Consider the following 23,752-nt stretch of genomic DNA (forward strand, 5'->3'; position numbering starts at 1 on the left):
TCAGAAAGGCCCTTTTGGACATCAACTATGTCATCAGAGAAGCATTTAGCAGCAATGCAGAACAGAAAGTCCAGTAATCCTTAACTAATAAGGATTTATATTTCTTGCTATGTGGGAAAGCTCTTGAAGGTGGCAGCTTCCTTTGACATGGACTCTTGCCCTTCTCCCGTCTCCCTTTGCTCTTTCTGCTTGGATAGAGCCATCTTGCAACCCCTGAGCAAGAAGAACAAGGGTGAGAGCCATCTGCTAAAATGACTGAACCGTAAGGGAAGAAGGAGCCCAGGTACTTGAGACCGTGGAGCTACAAGACCCACCATGGGCTGCTGGACATGTTCTGCAAAGAAAATAAAACCTTTAAACTGCTTAAGCCAATACCTGCTTGAAGTTTCTGTGGCTTGAAGCAGATGTATTCGTGGCAGATGTACAGGAGAGTTCTATTGTGCTCAAATGAGGAAAAAGAAATGGCTCTCCTTTTCACCTAGAGGTCAAGAGAACATGGCTCCTCATTTTCTGCTTCTGATTCTGTAGTGAGACATTCAAATCTTTTTAGTCAGGGTTAGCCTCCCACAGTTTTTAATGTTTTTTGGTTGAGGTTGGCTTCATGTGTCCTATTAGAGAGGACATGCTGTAAGGTTGTGTCTTGGACCCTGATTTTCCACTTTGGTTCCCGCCACACCTTATTTGTTTATTAGGTCACCAATGTTTCTTCAAATCAATTCAAGTGCTTAGAGCTACAGTGACTGCATTTTCTCAGCTCAAGCAGTTGATGTAGTCACAAGTGTCAAGCAAATACATTCACTGCCGAATTAGGAACATTTCATACTATTTCAATGTACATACAGGATAGTCGCATGTTTTCTCCATTAAAAAATAATTTTAATTCCACCATGCAGAGCTAATCACTGTTAACTCTTAACAGCATTACCTCCTAGATACATATGGAGACAGACATAAGCATTACATCCCCACTCACCTGCTTAAAATCTTAATGTACATTCAGCATTTTTAAAAAATATTTTTATTTAGTTATTTCACAGACCGAGATCACAAATAAGCAGAGACACAGGCAGAGAGAGAGGGGGAAGCAGGCTCCCTGCTGAGCAGAGAGCCCAGTGTGGCCCTTGATCCTAGGATGCTGAAATCATGACCTGGGCCAAAGGCAGACGCTTAACCCACTGAGCCAGCCAGGTGCCCCTACAATTCAGCTTTGTATCCTGCCGAGGGTTCACATTATGAAGTGAACAAGTCTCTCTTCTTTCCATAGCATAGTCTTTAAACCATGATTTGTTTTAGTGGCTGCATCATATTGTATTATATTACAAACTATATTTTATTTTTTACAATTCACTGTAGATGGATATTTTACTTGATTTGATATTTGGCCATTATAAACAACACAGTAACGAATAACAGTTATGTGTACATTTCACGCTTTTGTTAGTTCTGAATATTTTCTTAGGACCAATTACTAGAAATGAACCTTCTGGACTAGAGTTACAGCTGTTTACATACTACGAAATGCCTTTTGGAGAGACAGAGTGGAATTTTAATCCTGCCAGTGGTGTGTATGCAGCTTGCTGGGCTCGCAATAGTTTCAGCACTTTCATCCAACTTTGACAGGTTTAAGAAGTCTGAAGCCTATTTCATAGGAAAAAAAAAGTCCTTAAATCTTACATCTGTTTAGTAAGACGGAACATCTAATTCATATGTTAATTTGGGGCTATGCTTTATTGCTCTGTGAATTACGTAGATATATTTTACTGGGATATTTTAATTACTAACATATCATTGATATAATCTTTTTCTTCTCTGTATTTATGAAAAATACATTCCTGGTACAGGTACTGATATTTCCCAAAGGTGACCTACCTGTGGCCTTTCTGTGATGCTCCTATGGATACAGTAAATAGAAAACCTTGTGCAATTTGCAGAAAGCATTGGCATCTGCTGTTCAATAACTCGGAGGAACTTATACTCTTGATATTAGTGTTTCTTTCCTGAGTTTTCTTCACAAACGGCATGCACATAGAATGGGGGTCCATATTCTTTCTTAAGTCACGTACATACTGTGAACAGTAAACTTGAAGTCTTTATCCCCTGATGCGTGCTTCACCTGTACCTGACTTGCAGCTTTGTAGTCAGTCCCTCAACGTTTCCCCAAATCCTTGACTCTGAAAGTGTATGTTACCCTGAATGTCTTACAGCACTTTTTGAAGATCAAATATTTGTATCTCTTTTCTTTAGCTACTCTGAAAGTGGTACCATTTACCTAGAAATGTGCACAAACAATTAACTTTAGGCATTTCTTTAAATCTGTTTGATACTTTAACTTCTTTGAAGCTAAAACAAAGCCTCGTGTGTGAATCCAGTATTCCATATTTTTATTATAATCACCTATTATAAGTTAGAGCACACTGAATACCTTGCTTTTTTTTTTTAAACCTACCACTTGAAGCACCCCTTTGTTCTCACAAAAAGATTCTACAGTTCCCAGAGTTTATTACAACTGGGTACTTTAAAAAAAAGTAATAGCTCTCTAGAGTTTAAAAATTTTAAATGCTAAACTCACCTTTTCTGCTACTGGTTGCATATGCTCCTCATTCTCCCCAGACCAGCTCTACAGACTAAGATTCCTCATCGTGAAACCAGAAACTGATGATGTCATGTCTGAGAATTTCATTGTACAGCACTGACAATGGGGAGGAAAGGACTCCCCCCTCCCCTTATTTGTCTCTGAATAAAACATCATACTACCTCTCAAACTTGCCTAAAATAAATACGTACTATGTCTGATCGTTACTCTACAAAGAGCCCTATAGGAATACTATGTAACGTGGTGGAAAACTAAGTCAGACATAGTATGTTTCAAAGTGAAAATAAGGCGTAGCCTTTCTTTTAAAGGAAGATTTCTGCTTTTAAGGTTTGCACAAGGTCAATTATACCAAGGAATTATTTCTGCTGAACAATATATATATGAACAATATACACATGAACAGTGCAAATAAGATCAACGAGAGAATGTTAATTACATTACAGTGGCTTCCTTTGGTTGCATGCTCAATGTTTCCATCAACTTACAGCCCTTCATACTTAGTATCTGATTAATTTGTTCTGAGATATTCTCTTAGGACGGTCAATATTTGGAGTCAGTAACAGTTATAGTAACTAGGATTTACTGAGCTTGTGTTAAGTCCACCCATGGCCTGCACTGGCCTATACAGAATCTTAAAATAACTTAGAAAAAGCCTCTCAGGTGGTGGGTACAGGGCTTAACAAGCAATGGTACTCTTGTACAGATTTAAAGATACTTCCCCCAAAATGCAAATAGATTAAAGACCTAATGTGAGACCTGGAACCATGGAACTCCTAAAAGAAAACATAGGCTATAATCTCTTAGACCTTGCCCCTGGAAACATATTTATGGATAAGTCTCTTGAAGCAAAGGAAACAAAATAAAAAGTAAACTACTGGGACTATATAAAAATAAAAGATTTTGCACAGTAAAGGAAACCACCAATGAAATAAAAAGGCAACCTACTAAATGGAATAAGATATTTGCAAATGATATATCTCATAAGGTGTTAAAATAAAAAAAATATATAAAGAACTTATATAATTCAACATAAAAAAACTGCCTAAAACAATGGGCAGAGGACCTGAATAGACACTTCTTCAAAGATGATCTATAGATGGTCAGTAGACACATGAGAAGATATTCAACATCACTCATCACCAGGGAAATGCAAATCAAAACTGCAATGAGATATGACCTCACTCCTGTCAGAATGACTAGTATCAAAAAGAGAAGAAATGACAGCTGTTGGTGAGGATGTGGAGAAAAGGGAACCCTCCTGCACTGCGGGTAGGTATGTAAATTGATGCAACCACTGTGGAAAACAGTATGGAGGTTGCTCAAATAAACTGAAAATAGAAATGTCTATGACTCAGTAATTCTCTACTAGGTATTTTCCAAAGAAAATGAAAACACTAACTTGAAAAGATAATATGTACTCTCATGTTCATTGAACCATCACTTACTGTTGCTAAGATATGGAAGTAACCCAAGTATTCATTGATAGATGAACAGACATATATATGCTGTGTATAGACACACAGACCTAGACATACACACTGGAATATAACTTAGCCACCAAAAAGAATGAGATCTTGCCATCTGCAACAACATGGATGATGTAGAAAATATTGTGCTAAGTGAAATCAGTCAGTCACAGAAAGACAAAGACCACATGATTTCACTCATATGTAGAATCTAAAAACCAAAACACATACAAATAAACAAAAAATGGAAATAGACTCATAAATATATTATGAGAACAAGCTGGTAGTTGCCAGAGGGGAAGGGTGGGGGGATGGGTAAAATAAGGGAGGGGGATTAAGCGGTAAGAACTTACAGTTACAGAATAAATAAATCATGGAGATTTATGAACAACACATGGAGATTTTAGAACAACACAGGGAAAACAGTAATATTGCAATGATGTTGTATGTGTGTAAGTACATTTATAGTGATAAGCACGGCATCACTGGAGCCACCATGTTGTGCACCTGAAACTAATATGAAATTGTATGACAATTATACTTTAAAATATTTTTTAAGTTATAAACACATACATACATACATACATAAGGTCCTGTCTCATCCTCTAGGCAGACACAGTCCCATATCCAGGCTCAGGCTTAGGGAATGGCATATGGATAGATTTTAGTCCCTTCTTGCTTCCTCAGCAAGAAATCTTTGTTCATGGTACAATGTACACATCCATGCGTAGTGTGAAGTACTTTATGTGGATGAACTAGATTGTGGGGGCAAGACCTCCACAATTTGGGAGTTATTATCGAAAGCATAGTGAGCTTAAGTAACTCACAAGGGGAGAACAGGTGGCCAGGGACGTCCTAGCTTCCTGACACATCTCAGGTGGGCTGAGAACGTGGCCTGCAGGAGGAGAAAACTGCCTTCCATGAATTCAGAAACCCTGGTATTTGTATGAGATGGTTAACAGAGCCCCTGAAAGTGCTTCCCAGCCTCCCAGCTCAGCCCTAGAGTTTACAACCGTGGGAGGGAAGGAGAAGGGTTTGTGACAAACTAGGAAAGCAAGCCTAATAAAAGTGGTGTAACAACAGTTACCAAAAGCCTCAGCAAGAGGATGATGGGACATTTACAGATTACTCAGGGTTGTGTCACCTGGAGCCATCTTTTTCTTTAGATACATTGATGTACCTAGACCTGATAGCATGAAGATCTGAGGAGCATATGTTGTATTCTTAAGTCATCCACAGAGGCCAAAGTCACCCAGAATTATTTAGTGTCATCAGATAGGACTGTGAGCAAGGGACACAATGGGGAAGCAGTGCTCAGGACCATGTTGGGGATCAAAGGATGTCACTTGGGCAACCACAGTGCCCCAAGTGCCACACAGCACCAGTGGCTGGGATGTGAGTCTGTAATAGCACGGCAGCAAGCATGGGGGCACCAGGGGAGGGGGTGACCTGGAACACTCCAGGTGAGTATGGGTTCAAAGGTCCCTGCCACAAGAGAGGCCTGTTTGGGAGTTCAGAGCTGAAGACTTTAGATGGTTTCTTACGCCTCTGTTTGAACACAACACCCCATACCTCCCGCCTTTTTTTTTTTTTTTCTGGAAAGCAGGAATGAGAGCCAAGGAGACAGGCTATCATGAAGCGGAAGGATTTGTACAAACGAAGGAGATGAACATCTTCAGGAAGTGGGGATAACTCCAGCAAACGAGACTGTGCTCAGGAACCACACCCACTGGCTAAGGCAAAAAGCTTGTCCTGTGGGACAGTAGAAGCCAAGACTGAAGGTAGGTAGGAGTCACATTGCAGACAGGTGTGAATTCTAGAATGGAAATTCACATTTTTGAATATCTTTTATTTGCTGGGCAATGTAATATACATGAGGTCATTCCATTCTTATAATAACCACTATTTTTAATGGTTTTTATTTATACCTAGAATTCCCATTTTACTGATGAGGAAAATGAATTTCAGGGAAGTTAAATAACTCACCTAAATTTAAGGGTAGATCAGGGATTTGAACCCAAATTTATCTGATCCCAAAATCTAATCACTTTTTATTATCCCATGTCGTCAGATTTTAACAAGTGGGTTCTTGAGAAACATGATGGGATTAATGTCTGAGGAAGATTAAAATAATTCTGGTGAGTACAATGGACTGGAGCAGAGAGACCAGAGACAGGGAACATTTTAAGGAAGTAAGTGTAAGCAGAACCTAGACTAGGTTGATCGCAAAGGAAAGATACAGAGATAAGAGAAGTTCCAAAAGAAGAGTCGGTAGGATTTGGTATCTGGCTGAAGAACAGATGAAGAAAAGGGAAGAGCCAGATAGAGCAGTGGAAGAAACATTCAGTAGGGATTTAGGAAACTAAGCATTAAGGCTGGCTGTGTTGCTTGTAAAGTGAATTTGGAAAAACTGAGTCCCTTTGAACTGTGTGGTCTTGCTTGGATTATATATCTTTTAAGACTTTATCCAGCTCTAAAATTCCATGCATCTTTGACTCAAGAAAGGTCACAAGACTGGCTGGCTGGAAGAACATTCTTTCATCAATAGAAATAACATTTCACTGATGGATATACATTAATATGAAAGAGGATGGTTACAATTTTGGATGGAAAATACATGTTTCCAGTTCTGCTATGACCTTCAGCCCAGATGCTCCCTTGCTCTTCACTGGATTCCCCATGACAAAGATCCTTCCAACCGTCCTCCTTTCCCAGCCTTTCATCCTCCAGCCACAGCCCCACATTCCAATCCCTAATTCCCCCCGCCTTGTGCTGATACTGCACTGAATAATCTCTCTTAGTTTTGCAAAGTTTCTGTAGTTACACTATAGTCTCTAGCTGCCAATGTACCTACTATTTCTTCCTAAGAGGAAAGACTGGGGCGCCTGGGTGGCTCAGTGGGTTAAAGCCTCTGCCTTCGGCTCAGGTCATGATCCCAGGGTCCTGGGATCGAGCACCGCATCGGGCTCTCTGCTTAGCGGGGAGCCTGCTTTCCACCCTGTCTCTCTCTCTGTCTGACTCTCTGCCTACTTGTGATCTCTGCCTGTCAAATAAATAAATAAATAAAATCCTAAGAGGAAAGACCAAGAAAATCTTTCACATAAATTATCTGCTGAAGAAATGCTTCCAGTATGACATAAGAAACTATGTATCTTGGAGTCATCCTCGGAGTAAAATTCAGAATAGGTGTAGAGTCTATGCAGTATTTATAATTCCCTTTAACCAAAACACAACACAAGGAAATCTAAAATGGCAAAACTGATGAATTAGGGAATCCTCTACCTTCCTGAGAAAAGTTTTTCAGCAAGATTCTCTTAAATAGTGAGATTCTCTAAAGCATTTAAAATATGACTCCAACTGTATAAAATGTTATTAGTATGATTGTTTTTAGGTCTTCACAGGGTGTAATATGGTGTATACATGGGAAGAGAAAGGTAACCACTATAATCACATTAGCAATCTCCCTGAAATAATGCTTAGAGAAAGGAGGCTGCACCTAATGTTCCCAGATTTTTGCTGACTCAAAAGAGGAACATGAAATATGGTAATAAGCTCTTCCCCAACCTTCTAGTTTGAACAGGATTTGCAAAACAGATGAGTGTTGGTCACCAAGATGAGTCCTTAGACACCTCTTGACAAAGACATTTTCTCCAGTGATTCAGATTTCACTGCAGACAAAAGAGCTTCGATTTCCACTATAATCTTGCAAAGCAGGACTGCAAGGCAGGGTTGCACCCTTCATTTAGATGGAGTAGCAGCTGTCTTTTTGTAGGTCTTCCGGCATTCCAGGTAAGACCTCTTCCAGTCACACCTGTCAGACCTGACATTCCACCATTAGAAACTTGGATGTTAAGGAATTTTGATTCCAAGAATACTGGGTAACATGATCTGGGATAACAAAACCCAGATCTGGCATCAATTCCTGCCTCATGGAGTACCTTTGGAGTTCTAGGCCATTCGCATGATCCTTTGTGTCCCCCTTAGCTTCACAAATTTGCCTCTGATAGGACTTTCCCATAATAAAGCCCCATAGAATTATTTAATTTTCAAAGAGAGGAATCAATATTACTTAATTTTCATGGAATCAAAGAGTTGGTGATGAATGTCTTAAAAACTCTTTGACACTACATAAGCGACTGATCACATAGACACAAAAGAAATGTACCCCAGGTCACATAATGGCAAAACGAAGTCAGGTCTTCAAACTGCGCTCCAACAAACATATGAGCTCATCAGATGGGGAAGGACAGAGGTGCTCTGCAGAGTGCTCAGTCCACTGTCAACACTTAGGATGTCTTAAGTAAACACAATCAAAATAGCACAAGATATGTTGAAAGGGAAATGAAGACCAGATCTTCTGATATTAAGACACAGGGTCCCATCACCTAAACTAAGCTCAGAAGAAGAGTTTAACCGATGCAGACCTACATGCTGACATCTCACAAGGTTGCTCTTCTTGGGACCCATTGTGGAAGGGGTCCTCTTGGTGGGTTTGGGTACTTTGCATATTACAACAATTACCTTCTTTATTTAGGGACTAAAACAGATGCTTTATTCTGAATCTTTCTGGTTGAAGGGGAAATAGCAAGGTTCTAGGACACTAGTATTGTACAACTTCTTTCTCTCTAACATATCCACACCCACAATGGCCACTCTCACCCCGGTCACAGAGTTACTTTATTCTTGCCTCATGCACATGCTTTTCTTGGCAACAGAGAAAGTAGAGAAAGGAGAAGGGAGGGGAAACAGAGGAAGAAGGGAGAAAGAAAGAAGAGCTGGTTCTTTCCCTGCTGTAGGCATTATCTTATTTCCTCACTGAAGTCAGCGACTGCCTGCACAGGCAGGCAATGCTGAAGGTCCCTGGCAAGCGAGGGCCCCTGAGCTTGCCAAAGTCAATCCATGAGGATACTAACCAGTTTCCCTTTCCTTGCTTTAAAGAAACCATCCCCAGGAAATCTCATTATTTCTAAGAGATTTGAAAAGCTGTTCTCCCAGATTCTGTGTTTTGTAGTGTGGACGGGGGGAACTATATCCATAACAATCTCCCCCATTATAAATTGATTATAAGTTTCCATCCCAAATGGAATAGCCAAGTCTTTGCAAAGCTAGAAATGCCCACTTCTCTCCCTGTTTGCCAAATGCTAGTCAGAGCCTTTGGTAGTTGCACTTGATTTAATAACCTTACTTGCATTCTTTTAAATCGCAGGCTGTTGAAATGGTTGGACTTCTGTTCATGAGGCCATATACAATCCACACTTTAAAAAGGCTGTTCCCTGAAGTAGATAGTCATCTTTCCAGTAAAACACTGTGTCAACTGCAAAGTGATGATTACCCTTGGGTGGGGCTTAGGTATTTCTAGTTGGCAGACAGTCTGTTCTCAGTCAAAATGACACTACACAAGAAACCTTATTTTCACAAGCAAATTATTTGTTCAAACCGCTTCAAGTAATTAAAAACCAAAAGAAAGTAAAATGTGGCATTTTCTATTGTGGTAATCATACTACATTTGTATTTGTTGGGCCAAACCCAGAGAGGGACATTTTTGCAATCTAACAATAATTGCAGACACTTTCATGCAAATGGCGGCTCTTTGAGATGTCATTAGATAAAAGACACAAAAAAGAATATATTCTGTTAAAAACAAAACAAAACAAAAAAACCTCATATGTAACCTAGTTCTGCAGATTTGAAATTCATAACCGAACTCTTAGGTTTCATGAAATAAGCACCTTCCCTTTTTTAGGTTCACACTATTTTTAATTTTTGGTATTGAATATCAAGTGCAATTAATGGCTTATATCAGACCAATGAAAAATTTAAAGAATGAGTATGTGTTAGGTAAGAAACGTTTTGTTGGAATTAAAACATAAACCCATTCAGGCTTTTTTTTTTTTTTTTTTTTTGAGGGTTGTCAGGTAGAGAATAAGACATACTTATTACTATTATGCACCTACAAGGTTTCAGTCTGGGCATATATAATTATTATTTTTTTTAACCAAACATACTGTTAAGGACTCTAGACCTATATATTTACCCAAAAGAGTTGTATCCATGTCACATCTTCTTACCTGAAATTTCAGCACTAAGATATTTGTATCATTTTCACTGATTCATGTTCTGACCTGTCTCATTACTCAGGTACAATTTTGCAGTGACTTCCTACTCATAACTTAACAAGGCTTTGTGATTTGTAAATGTTTAAATTTCATTTGGATAGGCAAAAGCAGACTGTATCTATCTTGCTCTCTGGAGGCACAGTAATTATAATGGACTGTATTTCCTCTTAGTGCCTAAAAGATGTATGAAAAACAGCCCTCAGGTCTCTGAATGGCCGCCTGGGTCACTGACCCAGCTGTCATCCTTCTGGCTGAGTGGGCAAGATGAACTTATCCACAATGGTGTCCTCCAGAACAAACAAATGCATAAATACACACAAAAGAATGCCCAATTTGGGGACTACTTGTCAAAATCTTCCTCCCAGGAATTATTCCTAGAAGAGTAGAATTGTTTCTATAGTTCTTACAGAATATATTTTCTCCTCTACTGATGGCCAATGCTCATCATATAAGTCAGACTTTTAGGAAGCCAAGAGGAACCTCTAATATTAATTATCTCCTCTATCTGTATGCAAGGAAAAAATAGTGTTAAGAATTTCTAGTACTAGATAATCATGTTGATGGTTTAAATGGATCATATTCCAAATGAAAAATTTTGGGAAAGGGATCTTATAAACAAGTTGGGCTCCCTTCATAGGAAGTTGTACAAAACTATAAAGAAATTTATTGAATACATTTTTTAGAGACCTGGAGTCTTCCAAGGACATGGAACTCTCTGCAGCTGTGCGATTTAGTTCCTTTAAATCCATCATGTTCTCTTACCCTGAATGAACAGGTCTCAAAAGGAGCCTAATGGGGTTAGCTAAGTCATACCGATCACCTAAAGGCAAACGCTACTATATTATGGAAAGAGGACCTCTAAAAGTAATCATTCTGTTGTATGTCATATGTTCTTTAAAGGAAATGTAAGTGTTAGGAGTAGCCAGCAGGGTTTGTATACATTTCAAATTGCCACTTGCTTAATGACAAAGAAACATAAAATCACTTAACTTTCTATGATTTTTCTCTAAGGCTCACGCGCAGGGACTGGCAAAGGAGCAGTATTTGAAAATAAAACTGAAACACAACTTCATAAGACTCTTGATCCTGGGTTGGATTCAGGTTTGGGGTCTAATTAGAGTCAGGATGTTTATCTCTAACTTATAATTCCTTCCTTTTCATTCAGAGGAGCTCTGGGTCACTTCTACCACTCTGGCTAGCACAAAAGTAAAGAACCAAGAAATATTTTTAATTATCCATCACGAGTAAGGAGTTTATTTTCTATGACTACACTCCAGATAAAGTAAAACAAACAGCTTTAAAAAAGAGTTGGCAAAATGAACTAACAAGTGATGAACAACAAAAGACAAGAGTTTGCCTTCTTTCTGCAGGTTCTTATTCTTTTTTCCTGCAATTTCTACATCGTATTAGTCACTCTCCTTTTGCCCTACCTCTTCACCTCTATGCCAGATTCATACATGTAACCACACCCCCAGCAGCAATGCCATTCTGGGATCTTGCTCTCTACCAGAAACACAGTGACACCAGGTCTGGGACCACTGAGTATAAGCCCAGAGGGAGTGAGAGAAGAGGACTTTGCAAGGGAAAAAGGGGAAATGGGACAAAAAAAATATCATTATCTGCTTTCTGTTCTCTTTTTCATATATAGTCCATACAAGTTATCTGTCATGAAATTCTACAACTTGAGCACATTAATGTAAGTATTTATTTGTTGATGTAGTTCAAAACCTTTTCATAGTCATCATGTTGCATGAATGGAAATACAAAGACAAAGCACCCTGCTGGACTAGAAGCTCATGGGCATTTTGATGATCAATCCTCTCCATCCCTATTCATAAGCCCTACGTCCATGAAATTCAAAATTTGAGGGGAGTCCAGTTCTAGGGAAGGAACCTCATAATGGAGAAGAAAGTCATTTTTTCCTTCTCATACTTCTTCTAAGTCAGGGCTTGGGCCCAACCACTTGCTCTCTTCAGACTGTATTCAGTGGCCTGGTAAAAGGGAAAGGGTCTCACTGAGAAGTGCTTGAGGAGGGATCTGTGGTCAGCGCAGAAGACAAACAAAGCCAGCAGAGCCAGAGAAAAGGGGTGGTTCTAGTCCCTGGGAGTCACGCAAGCATGAGAGCCCTGTGGAGGCTCCAGAACCAGGAGCAGGAGGAAGTTCTTTCCCTTCTTCAGTGACAGACACGTAAGAGTCCTCCTTTCTGCCTGGGCTCCCATTCCCTGATCCTCACCTCTGTCATCAATCTTCTCAGTCCTCTGAGCCAATCCCTAAGAATGCCACCTGCTCTAAGGATCTGTGAGAGTCAGACAGCAGAGGTTCACACTCATTGTAGACTATCGTACCATCCAGGGTAGTCATGGTTTGGCAAAGTCCAAGGTCTGGGTGCCAATCCTGGCTCTCTCTTTGAAACCCTCTGTGATCTGGGACCTATCACTTAGGCCCATTTCTGAGATAGAACCAACTTACAAAATTTGGGATTGTTCAGGGGATCATATCAATACAACCTGTGGGAGTACCTGGCACATTAAACCTATTCAATCAATATCTCTTTGAAACTAAGGGATGACTGCCAAAATCCACACTCAGCCTGCAACTAACTGGAGGGAAGAAGCCAGCTCTGGGCTTTGAGACAAGGTCAGGTGATGTGTGTCACTTTATTACATGAACTGGCTGCTGGGCAACGACTAAGGCCACCTACCAAAGGGTTAGGGAGGTAAGGGGCCACTCCAAAACTAATGGGCAAACTCTCCTTGGTGTTACATCCTCTGAATCGACATTCCTCCTCGCCACCACAAACAGTTAGATAGGATATAGTTAATTCCATTCTGTGCTTCTTCGCAGTTCCCACTCCACAGTAAGGAAAATGTGAGAATTCTGACATGCATGTCTTATTCATAGTACAACAGCATGTTTTCTAAAGGCACTGTGGCATGACATGTCTCAGAGAAATTTATAAATTCACAAAACCTGTAGTTGAAACACTGGCAGGTCAACAGCCCAAATGGAAAAAGTAGGGGCCGTGACCTAGATGATGGCTTGTTTGTTCTCCACCATCAGGTCTAAGCACGTATCAGAGAATCCATGCTCCTCTTCGGAACAAACAGTTCTGTTGGAATGAGCAATTCCTGGCAGGAGTCAGAGGGCACGCAGAGCCTTAACACTCTGGAAATAGTTCCTTTAATGATTGGCACAGGTAAATTTTTCCTGAAGTGGCTGAAAGTGTGTTGGTCCCTTGAATAAAACTGTGCAGTTAACATGGGATTTCAACAGTTCCTCAGTGGGTAATTATTTACACCCTTGATTTTTATGACACCTGACATCCTACTGCATTACTAGCCCACAATAAGTGTTGACCACTCTTCTTAAAAAATAAGACTCCCTTGATGTTTTCAATGACTATAGTAGATAACATTCACCTGTCTATTCTCAAATTAGTATAAATTGCAAATATACCTATAACTGAATAAGCAAATCAGAAAATATTTAGCACTACGCATTGTCTTAAGGGCTGAAAACAGGTCAGTGAACAAGACCAAACAGTCCCTTGCCTCTTGGAGCCTAAAGTCTAGCGTGGAAGACAAACACTGAGCAAGTCATAATCACTGTGCTAAAAGCCACCAGTGCAGAAGGCAGCCTACTCTGGGAATGTGTAGCAGGGATTTAACTGCTAGAATAAAGGAAAGGCTTCCCATAAGAAATCTGAGATCTGAAAGTGTTAGCCAGGCAATGAGGAGGGGGTTACAGAGCTTGTTTGTTCCTTTTTCTTTTCTTTTTTTTTAAGATTTTTTTATTTATTTGACAGACAAAGATCACAAGTAGGCAGAAAGGCAGGCAGAGTGAGAGGAGGAAGCAGTCTCCCTGCCAAGCAGAGAGCCCAACAGGGGGCTCTATCTCAGGACCCTGGGACCACAACCCGAGCCAAAGGCAGAGGCCTTAACCCACTGAGCCACGCAGGCACCCCTGTTTGTTTTTTCTTAAGGACTTTAATATATGTTAAGCACGAGAATGATATAATCATGTTTTCCTCTATAAATATTATCTTTCTATGATATTGAAGATGAATTAGAGAGAATGCAAGGGTGATTATAGGAAGAAAAACTGGGAGAATATTACTACAGCCAAGAAAAGAGAAGACAGTCAATGTGAATATAGATGTACACATACAGAATTAAAAGGATGTGACTTGGTGCTCAACCAGATGTAAGAAACGAAATGATCCCGTGCAGGGCCTATGAATATGAGGTCAATCAAGGATGATGGCACATGGTCTGTGCCTCCAAAATGAAGTAGCAAGTTCATGGTTATTTAGTTCTCTTATCAATGTGGTAGACAATAAAGTTCCCTAAGACAGAATTCAGAAATTCCCTTGCAATTTGGGGCAATAATGGTCTCTTTGGCTGTCTGCTATGATATAACTGAGTTCAGAATCTGCCCCTTACTTGAGGATGAATGCACAGTTTTGATGAGTGAATAGTGTTAAACACTGGATGTGTCAAATAGCCCATTTTAAAATTTCAATGCAGGTACAAACCATATAATTTCCAAATTGAAGGATGTTTAAGTCAAATTTATATACATATAGCAGGGCATAGGAATGATTTATCTCTTTGACTTTTCTCAATTGCCACTTTCAGCAAATCCAAGAAGCAGGAGATTATAATGCAAAGTGCCAGGCTTTGCTGTCAGACTTGGATTGAAATCCCAGTGCTTCCACTCACCTTGTCAACCTGGACAAGTTAACCTCTCTATGCTTCATGTTCCTTCATCGATCCAGGTCTATCAGTATTTTGAAAGTGATACTCCACAGTCACAGTAGCTCTCCCTCCCTTCTCCCAATTCACTTCCCTTCTAGCATTGTCTATGGGTAGAAGAGAGTGCCAAGGTTAGTGTTCTCCAGTTACCCACTTCCTGTGACTCAGAGTGAATTATTTCTTGCTTCTGATCTCTGGTTAGGGTTGCTTGTTAGCAAAAGTTTTTCCCTAAAGGTTAATACCTAAAGCAATAGGACCAGCTGCTATGGAACAGATGCTCCCAGACATATTTGTAAGGCTAATTGTTAAAGCTTGGTTTCAGGCTAAGTGTGCTTGGGGAAGTATGGAGGAGTGAAACCTGGTTTGGAGTGGGCATCACCTCATGAATTGCTGTGAGGCCCTGTACTGGGCCTGTTGGCTGACCCTGACATGTCATAGTCCAAAGACCAAAAGCTGGGAATGCCAGTAGCTTATCCCTCTTATTTTACATCAACCTTCTCTAAATGCCATAACTAGACAGGAAAAGTGGGAAGGTTTTATCTGAGATTCTGAAAAACATGGTAGGTCAGGATTAAAGGCAAGTTTCTATTAAGGGCAAACACATAATTTGTATCTTCAGTAATCCCACTTTCACTGTTTTCTTCCTACCTCCTGGTTGTCTAGATTAACATCAATCTCTTTCCAGTAAGTTACATGAGGAATAATTAGAGAACTTCAAAAATACTTGGATTTTTCATGCCTTGCAAATTAATGGTAATGATAACAAAGTTTGTCTTTTTAAAGTAATCAGACATTATGCTTTATTCACGTTTTTCAAGAAGCTGATTTCAAGTTCCAGGGCGGAAATTTTATTCTTGGTCTAAAACATGCTACATTCTAGAAGACAAATGCAAAAGTTAATCACTTTATCATCCTTACCAAAGAAAGAAAACAGAAGTTCAAAAGAAAACAGTTCCATTATCTACTCATCTGAATGACTGAATTTATCAATGCCAGGAAAGAAATGCTCTCTGCGAAGGCCTCATCTCTTCCTCACATGCTTGCCTCCCAGTTTGGGGTTTGTAATAAACTCTAGAATGTTTGTTCCAATTCAATATTGCTACACTGTTCTAAGTTTTACATTTTCACTCTGTTTATAAAAAAAATATGTGAATACTTTCTCTTTGCAGCTATATTTTTTAAGGTAAAGTACATAGTTCCTTTCCTCACCACTAGCTTTTCAACAACTATGTCATGTGGGAGTGAGTTCTCAATTTTATTCACTTTTTAGGCTGGATTTTGGATTAGTCTTCTGGAGTCTTTGCAAGTAAAGCCCTTCCATTGCTTTTTTTTTTTTAATTTTATTTTTTATAAACATATAATATATCTTTATCCCCAGGGGTACAGGTCTGTGAATCGCCAGGTTTACACACTTCACAGCACTCACCATAGCACATACCCTCCCCAATGTCCATAACCCCACCCCCCCTCACCCAACACCCCTCCCCCCATCAACCCTCAGTTTGTTTTGTGAGATTAAGAGTCACTTATGGTTTGTCTCCCTCCCAATCCCATCTTGCTTCATTTACTCTTCTCCTACCCCCTTAACCCCCCATGTTGCATCTCCTCTCCCTCATATCAGTGAGATCATATGATAGTTGTCTTTCTCCGATTGACTTATTTCGCTAAGCCCGATACCCTCTAGTTCCACCCACGTCGTTGCAAATGGCAAGATTTCATTTCTTTTGATGACTGCATAGTATTCCATTGTGTATAGATACCACTTCCTTATCCATTCATCTGTTGATGGACATCTAGGTTCTTTCCATAGTTTGGCTATTGTAGACATTGCTGCTATAAACATTCGGGTGCACGTGCCCCTTCGGATCACTACATTTGTATCTTTAGGGTAAATACCCAGCAGTGCAATTGCTGGGTCATAGGGTAGTTCTATTTTCAACATTTTGAGGAACTTCCATGCTGTTTTCCAGAGTGGTTGCACCAGCTTGCATTCCCACCAACAGTGTAGGAGAGTTCCCCTTTTTCCGCATCCTCGCCAGCATCTGTCATTTCCTGATTTGTTAATTTTAGCCATTCTGACTGGTGTGAGGTGGTATCTCATTGTGGTTTTGATTTGTATTTCCCTGATGCCGAGTGATATGGAGCACTTTTTCATGTGTCTGTTGGTCATCTGGATGTCTTCTTTGCAGAAATGTCTGTTCATGTCTTCTGCCCATTTCTTGATTGGATTATTTGTTCTTTGGGTGTTGAGTTTGCTAAGTTCTTTATAGATTTTGGACACTAGTCCTTTATCTGATATGTCGTTTGCAAATATCTTCTCCCATTCTGTCAGTTGTCTTTTGGTTTTGTTAACTGTTTCCTTTGCTGTGCAAAAGCTTTTGATCTTGATAAAATCCCAATAGTTCATTTTTGCCCTTGCTTCCCTTGCCTTTGGCAATGTTCCTAGGAAGATGTTGCTGCGGCTGAGGTCAAAGAGGTTGCTGCCTGTGTTCTTCTCAAGGATTTTGATGGATTCCTTTCTCACACTGAGGTCCTTCATCCATTTTGAGTCTCTTTTTGTGTGTGGTGTAAGGAAATGGTCCGGTTTCATTTTTCTGCATGTGGCTGTCCAATTTTCCCAACACCATTTATTGAAGAGGCTGTCTTTTTTCCATTGGACATTCTTTCCTGCTTTGTCGAAGATTAGTTGACCATAGAGTTGAGGGTCTATTTCTGGGCTCTCTATTCTGTTCCATTGATCTTTGTGTCTGTTTTTGTGCCAGTACCATGCTGTCTTGATGATGACAGCTTTGTAATAGAGCTTGAAGTCCGGAATTGTGATGCCACCGACTTTGGCTTTCTTTTTCAATATTCCTCTGGCTATTTGAGGTCTTTTCTGGTTCCATATAAATTTTAGGATTATTTGTTCCATTTCTTTGAAAAAAATGGATGGTACTTTGATAGGAATTGCATTAAATGTGTAGATTGCTTTAGGTAGCATAGACATTTTCACAATATTTATTCTTCCAATCCAGGAGCATGGAACATTTTTCCATTTCTTTGTGTCTTCCTCCATTTCTTTCATGAGTACTTTATAGTTTTCTGTGTATAGATTCTTAGCCTCTTTGGTTAGGTTTATTCCTAGGTATCTTTTAGTTTTGGGTGCAATTGTAAATGGGATGGACACCTTAATTTCTCTTTCTTCTGTCTTGTTGTTGGTGTAGAGAAATGCGACTGATTTCTGTGCATTGATTTTATATCCTGACACTTTACTGAATTCCTGTACTGAATTCTAGCAGATTTGGAGTGGAGTCTTTTGGGTTTTCCACATATAGTATCATATCATCTGCAAAGAGTGATAGTTTGACTGCTTCTTTGCCGATTTGGATGCCTTTAATTTCCTTTTGTTGTCTGATTGCTGAGGCTAGGCCTTCTAGTACTATGTTGAATAGCAGTGGTGATAACGGACATCCCTGCTGTGTTCCTGACCTTAGCGGAAAAGCTTTCAGTTTTTCTCCATTGAGAATGATATTTGTGGTGGGTTTTTCATAGATGGCTTTGATAATATTGAGGTATGTGCCCTCTATCCCTATACTTTGAAGAGTTTTGATCAGGAAGGGATGCTGTACTTTGTCAAATGCTTTATCAGCATCTATTGAGAGTATCATATGGTTCTTGTTCTTTCTTTTATTAATGTGTTGTATCACATTGATTGATTCGTGGATGTTGAACCAGGCTTGCAGCCCTGGAATAAATCCCACTTGGTCGTGGTGAATAATCCTTTTAATGTACTGTTGAATCCTATTGGCTAGTATTTTGGTGAGAATTTTTGCATCTGTGTTCATCAAGGATATTGGTCTATAGTTCTCTTTTTTGATGGGATCCTTGTCTGGTTTTGGGATCAAGGTGATGCTGGCCTCATAAAATGAGTTTAGAAGTTTTCCTTCCATTTCTATTTTTTGGAACAGTTTCAGGAGAATAGGAATTAGTTCTTCTTTAAATGTTTGGTAGAATTCCCCCGGGAAGCCATCTGGCCCTGGGCTTTTGTTTGTTTGGAGATTTTTGATGACTGTTTCAATCTCCTTACTGGGTATGGGTCTGTTCAGGCTTTCTATTTCTTCCTGGTTCAGTTGTGGTAGTTTATATGTCTCTAGGAATGCATCCATTTCTTCCAGATTGTCAAATTTGTTGGCGTAGAGTTGCTCATAGTATGTTCTTATAATTGTCTGTATTTCTTTGGTGTTAGTTGTGATCTCTCCTCTTTCATTCATGATTTTATTTATTTGGGTCCTTTCTCTTTTCTTTTTGATGAGTCTGGCCAGGGGTTTATCAATCGTATTAATTCTTTCAAAGAACCAGCTCCTAGTTTCGTTGATTTGTTCTATGGTTTTTTTTTGTTTCTCTTTCATTGATTTCTGCTCTGATCTTTATGATTTCTCTTCTCCTGCTGGGTTTAGGGTTTCTTTCTTGTTCTTTCTCCAGCTCCTTTAGGTGTAGGGTTAGGTTGTGTACCTGAGACCTTTCTTGTTTCTTGAGAAAGGCTTGTACCGCTATATATTTTCCTCTCAGGACTGCCTTTGTTGTGTCCCACAGATTTTGAACCATTGTGTTTTCATTATCATTTGTTTCCATGAATTTTTTCAATTCTTCTTTAATTTCCTGGTTGACCCATTCATTCTTTAGAAGGATGCTGTTTAGTCGCCATGTATTTGGGTTCTTTCCAAATTTCCTCTTGTGATTGAGTTCTAGCTTCAGAGCATTGTGGTCTGAAAATATGCAGGGAATGATCCCAATCTTTTGATACCGGTTGAGACCTGATTTAGAACCGAGGATGTGATCTATTCTGGAGAATGTTCCATGTGCACTAGAGAAGAATGTGTATTCTGTTGCTTTGGGATGAAATGTTCTGAATATATCTGTGATGTCCATCTGGTCCAGTGTGTCATTTAAGGCCTTTATTTCCTTGTTGATCTTTTGCTTGGATGATCTGTGCATTTCAGTGAGGGGAGTGTTAAAGTCCCCTACTATTATTGTATGATTGTTGATGTGTTTCTTTGATTTTGTTGTTAATTGGTTTATATAGTTGGCTGCTCCCACGTTAGGGGCATAGATATTTAAAATTGTTAGATCTTCTTGTTGGACAGATCCTTTGAGTATGATATAGTGTCCTTCCTCATCTCTTAATATAGTCTTTGGCTTAAAATCTAATTGATCTGATATAAGGATTGGCACTTCTGCTTTCTTCTGATGTCCATTAGCATGGTAAATTCTTTTCCACCCCCTCACTTTAAATCTGGAGGTGTCTTCGGGTTTAAAATGAGTTTCTTGTAGGCAACATATAGATGGGTTTTGTTTTTCTTTTATCCATTCTGACACCCTGTGTCTTTTGATTGGGGCATTTAGCCCATTAACATTCAGGGTAACTATTGAGAGATAGGAATTTAGTGCCATTGTATTGCCTGTAAGGTGACTGTTATTGTATATTGTTCTGTTCCTTTCTGATCTACTACTTTTAGGGTCTCTCTTTGCTTAGAGGACCCCTTTTAATATTTCCTGTAGAGCTGGCTTGGTTTTTGCAAATTCTTTCAGTTTTTGTTTGTCCTGGAAGCTTTTAATCTCTCCTTTTATTTTCAATGATAGCCTAGCTGGGTATAGTATTCTTGGCTGCATGTTTTTCTCGTTTAGTGCTCTGAATATATCATGCCAGCTCTTTCTGGCCTGCCAGATCTCTGTGGATAAGTCTGCTGCCAATCTAATATTTTTACCATTGTATGTTACAGACTTCTTTTCCCGGGCTGCTTTCAGGATTTTCTCTTTGTCACTAAGACTTGTAAATTTTACTATTAGGTGCTGAGGTGTGGACCTATTCTTATTGATTTTGAGGGGGGTTCTCCGCACCTCCTGGATTTTGATGCTTGTTTCCTTTGCCATTCTGGGGAAATTCTCTCCAATAATTCTCTCCAATATACCTTTTGCTCCCCTCTCTCTTTCTTCTTCTTCTGGAATCCCAATTATTCTAATGTTTCATCTTATGGTATCACTTATCTCTCGAATTCTCCCTCGTGGTCCAGTAGCTGTTTGTCCCTCTTTTGCTCAGCTTCTTTATTCTCTGTCATTTGGTCTTCTATATTGCTAATTCTTTCTTCTGCCTCATTTATCCTAGCAGTGAGAGCCTCCATTTTTGATTGCACTTCATTAATAGCTTTTTTTATTTCAACTTGGTTAGATTTTAGTTCTTTTATTTCTCCAGAAAGGGCTTTTATATCTCCCAAGAGGTTTTCTCTAATATCTTCCATGCTTTTTTCGAGCCCGGCTAGAATCTTGAGAATCGTCATTCTGAACTCTAGATCTGACATATTACCAATGTCTGTATTGATTAGGTCCCTAGCCTTTGGTACTGCCTCTTGTTCTTTTTTTTGTGGTGAATTTTTCCGCCTTGTCATTTTGTCCAGATAAGAGTATATGAAGGAGCAAGTAAAATACTAAAAGGGTGGCAACAACCTTAGAAAAATATGCTTTAACCAAATCAGAAGAGATCCCAAATCATGAGGGGGGAGAAAGTGGATAAAATGAGGTTCCGAAAGGAAAAAAAAAAAAAAAAAAGAAACAATTAAAGAAAGAAAACAAATAAAAAAAAATATAAAAAAGAAAAAAATATATATATATTAGATCAACTAGTTAAAAAATGTTAAAAAAAGAAAAGGGTAAAAGTTAAAAATATTTAGAAGAAGGGAAAAAAATTGAAAAAGAAAAAAAAATTTAATTAACTGCAAGGTTAAAGAATCATGGGAGAAAGCCATGAGTTCCGTGCTTTGCTTTCTCTTCCTCTGGAATTTCGCTGCTCTCCTTGGTATTGAAACTGCACTCCTTGGTAGGTGAACTTGGTCCTGGCTGGGTTTCTTGTAGATCTTCTGGGGGAGGGGCCTGTTGTAGTGATTCTCAAGTGTCTTTGCCCCAGGTGGAATTGCACCGCCCTTACCAGGGGCTGGGCTGAGTAATCCGATCGGGTTTGCTTTCAGGAGCTTTTGTTCCCTGAGTGCTTTCCGAAGAGTCCGGAGGATGGGAATGAAGATGGCGGCCTCCCAGTCTCTGGTCCGGGAGAGCCGAGAGCCCGGGGCCCCACTCCTCAGTGCGCCCTCAGAGAACAGCGCCCAATTACTCCCGTCACCCTGGTCTCCGGCCGCGCTCCAAGCTGACCGAGCCTGCAACCAGTTCAAGGTAACCCCGAGCTTAGAGCTCACTCCTCGGCTCTCTGTAGCCAGCTTTCCCGTTCTAATACCTGTAAGCTCTGCGACACTCAGACACCCCGATCCTTCTGTGACCCTGCGGGACCTGAGGCCACGCTGACCCCGCGTGGGCTTCACCCCGGTTAAGCCTCTGGAGCGATATCCCTCAACGGAACAGAATTTTAAAAGTCCTGATTTTGTGCTCCGTTGCTCTGCCGCTTGCCGGGAGCCGGCCCCTCCCCCTACGGTCTATCTTCCCATCACTTTGGATTCACTTCTCCGCCAGTCCTACCTTTCAGAAAGTGGTTGATTTTCTGTTTCTAGAATTGCTGTTCTTCCTCTCTTCAACCTCCCGTTGAATTTGTAGGTGTTTTCAATCTTTAGATAAGCTGTCAAGCTGATCTCCTGCTACCTGAACTAGTCTCAGCCTGCTACTTCTCCGCCATCTTGATTCCTGCCCCCTTCCATTGCTTTTATACAGGAGGTGTACCTTGAGTGGATATAAGATTTTTAGATTTTAATCTTTTCTTTTCAAACTCTGAGTATTCATCTATTGTTTGTATTGCTTGGGGTATTTGTTGTATCTAATGTTCTGTATGAGATGTCTCTATTTCATTTCCCCTCTGATGATAGGGAGAGTCCCTTCAACACAATAATTGTTTCTTCAGATTGGGAGGTATGATTATCTCATAGTTTGTTTTTCTAAGATTTCACTTATGTATTTGAGAGTGTGCACGTGCAAGCAGGGCGAATGGTAGGTATAGAGAGAGCAAGAAGCAGAGGAAGAGCGAGAAGCCCCTCCTCAGCTGGGAGCTGGATGCAGGGCTCAATTCCAGGACCCTAGGATCATGACCAGATCAGAATGCATACACTTAACCAACTCAGCCACTTAGGCACCCCTCTCTCACACTTTTAAGTATTACCTTCATGCCATTTACTCTAAAATCTTTTTAGAAAAATTATTTCTATATTGTACTTTTTTGTTATCTCTATCATATTCTGATGGTCTCATCTCTTTATCTTTTTCTGAAACATGACTATTTTCAAAACAGTATTTACCAACAATTCAATTTTATGCAAATAAACTGTTGTTTTTAATATTAATTTAATTCTTCAGTAGCTGTACCCTTTAAACCTTTGCTTTAGCTCTGTCAGCCCTCAGTTTACCTAAAGTCCTTCCTTTATCACATTCCTTTTCATTGTACCATATTTTCTTAAAGATTTTTCAAAAAAACCAAGTATTTTCTACTTAAACAAATTTCTTCTGTTTCCTGGAGTGAATCTTCAGAAGTAGGCTCTTTACCTGGTCCTTCCATGCCACATTTGTATCCTTTCATGTTGCAGAAGCTCTTCAGACCTCAATGGTGGTATTTATTTATTCTTCTGCTTATCCACTCTTAAATAAGGACCAGCCTCTCTGGGCTATTTGGAAGGTGCAACAAAACAAACTCTACCAGTGGTCCTTGGGTTTCTTCCTGGTTTTTCTGAGCTTCATCAGGGTGCTCCTTCTAGAAATTAACCTCCAATCCTGAACAAAGGTTAAGGAAAAAAATTATTTTACTATTTCAAAGCTTGGTGTTGGTAGTTAGAAGGCACATGTTGGCAGGGATGGGGGCTA

General features: G+C 39.7%; 1 long non-coding RNA gene across 3 annotated transcripts in view; it reads right to left on the bottom strand.

The window, feature by feature from the left end:
• Nucleotides 1-381: 381 nt before the first annotated feature.
• LOC116859016 overlaps nt 382-23,752 on the bottom strand; it is a 188,998-nt gene continuing 165,627 nt past the window's right edge. For 2 of the 3 annotated variants that reach the window (XR_004381072.1, XR_004381069.1), the window contains 2 exons: nt 1,513-1,638; nt 382-522 (listed from right to left, as the gene is read on the bottom strand). This is a non-coding gene — a long non-coding RNA (uncharacterized LOC116859016). The remainder of the gene's footprint in view (nt 523-1,512; nt 1,639-23,752) is intronic. The other variant, XR_004381070.1, reaches the window with a different exon arrangement.

The sequence above is a fragment of the Lontra canadensis genome, unplaced genomic scaffold (genome assembly GCF_010015895.1).
Source record: "Lontra canadensis isolate GAN:19392208 unplaced genomic scaffold, GSC_riverotter_1.0 scaffold4, whole genome shotgun sequence".
Lineage (NCBI taxonomy): Eukaryota > Metazoa > Chordata > Mammalia > Carnivora > Mustelidae > Lontra > Lontra canadensis.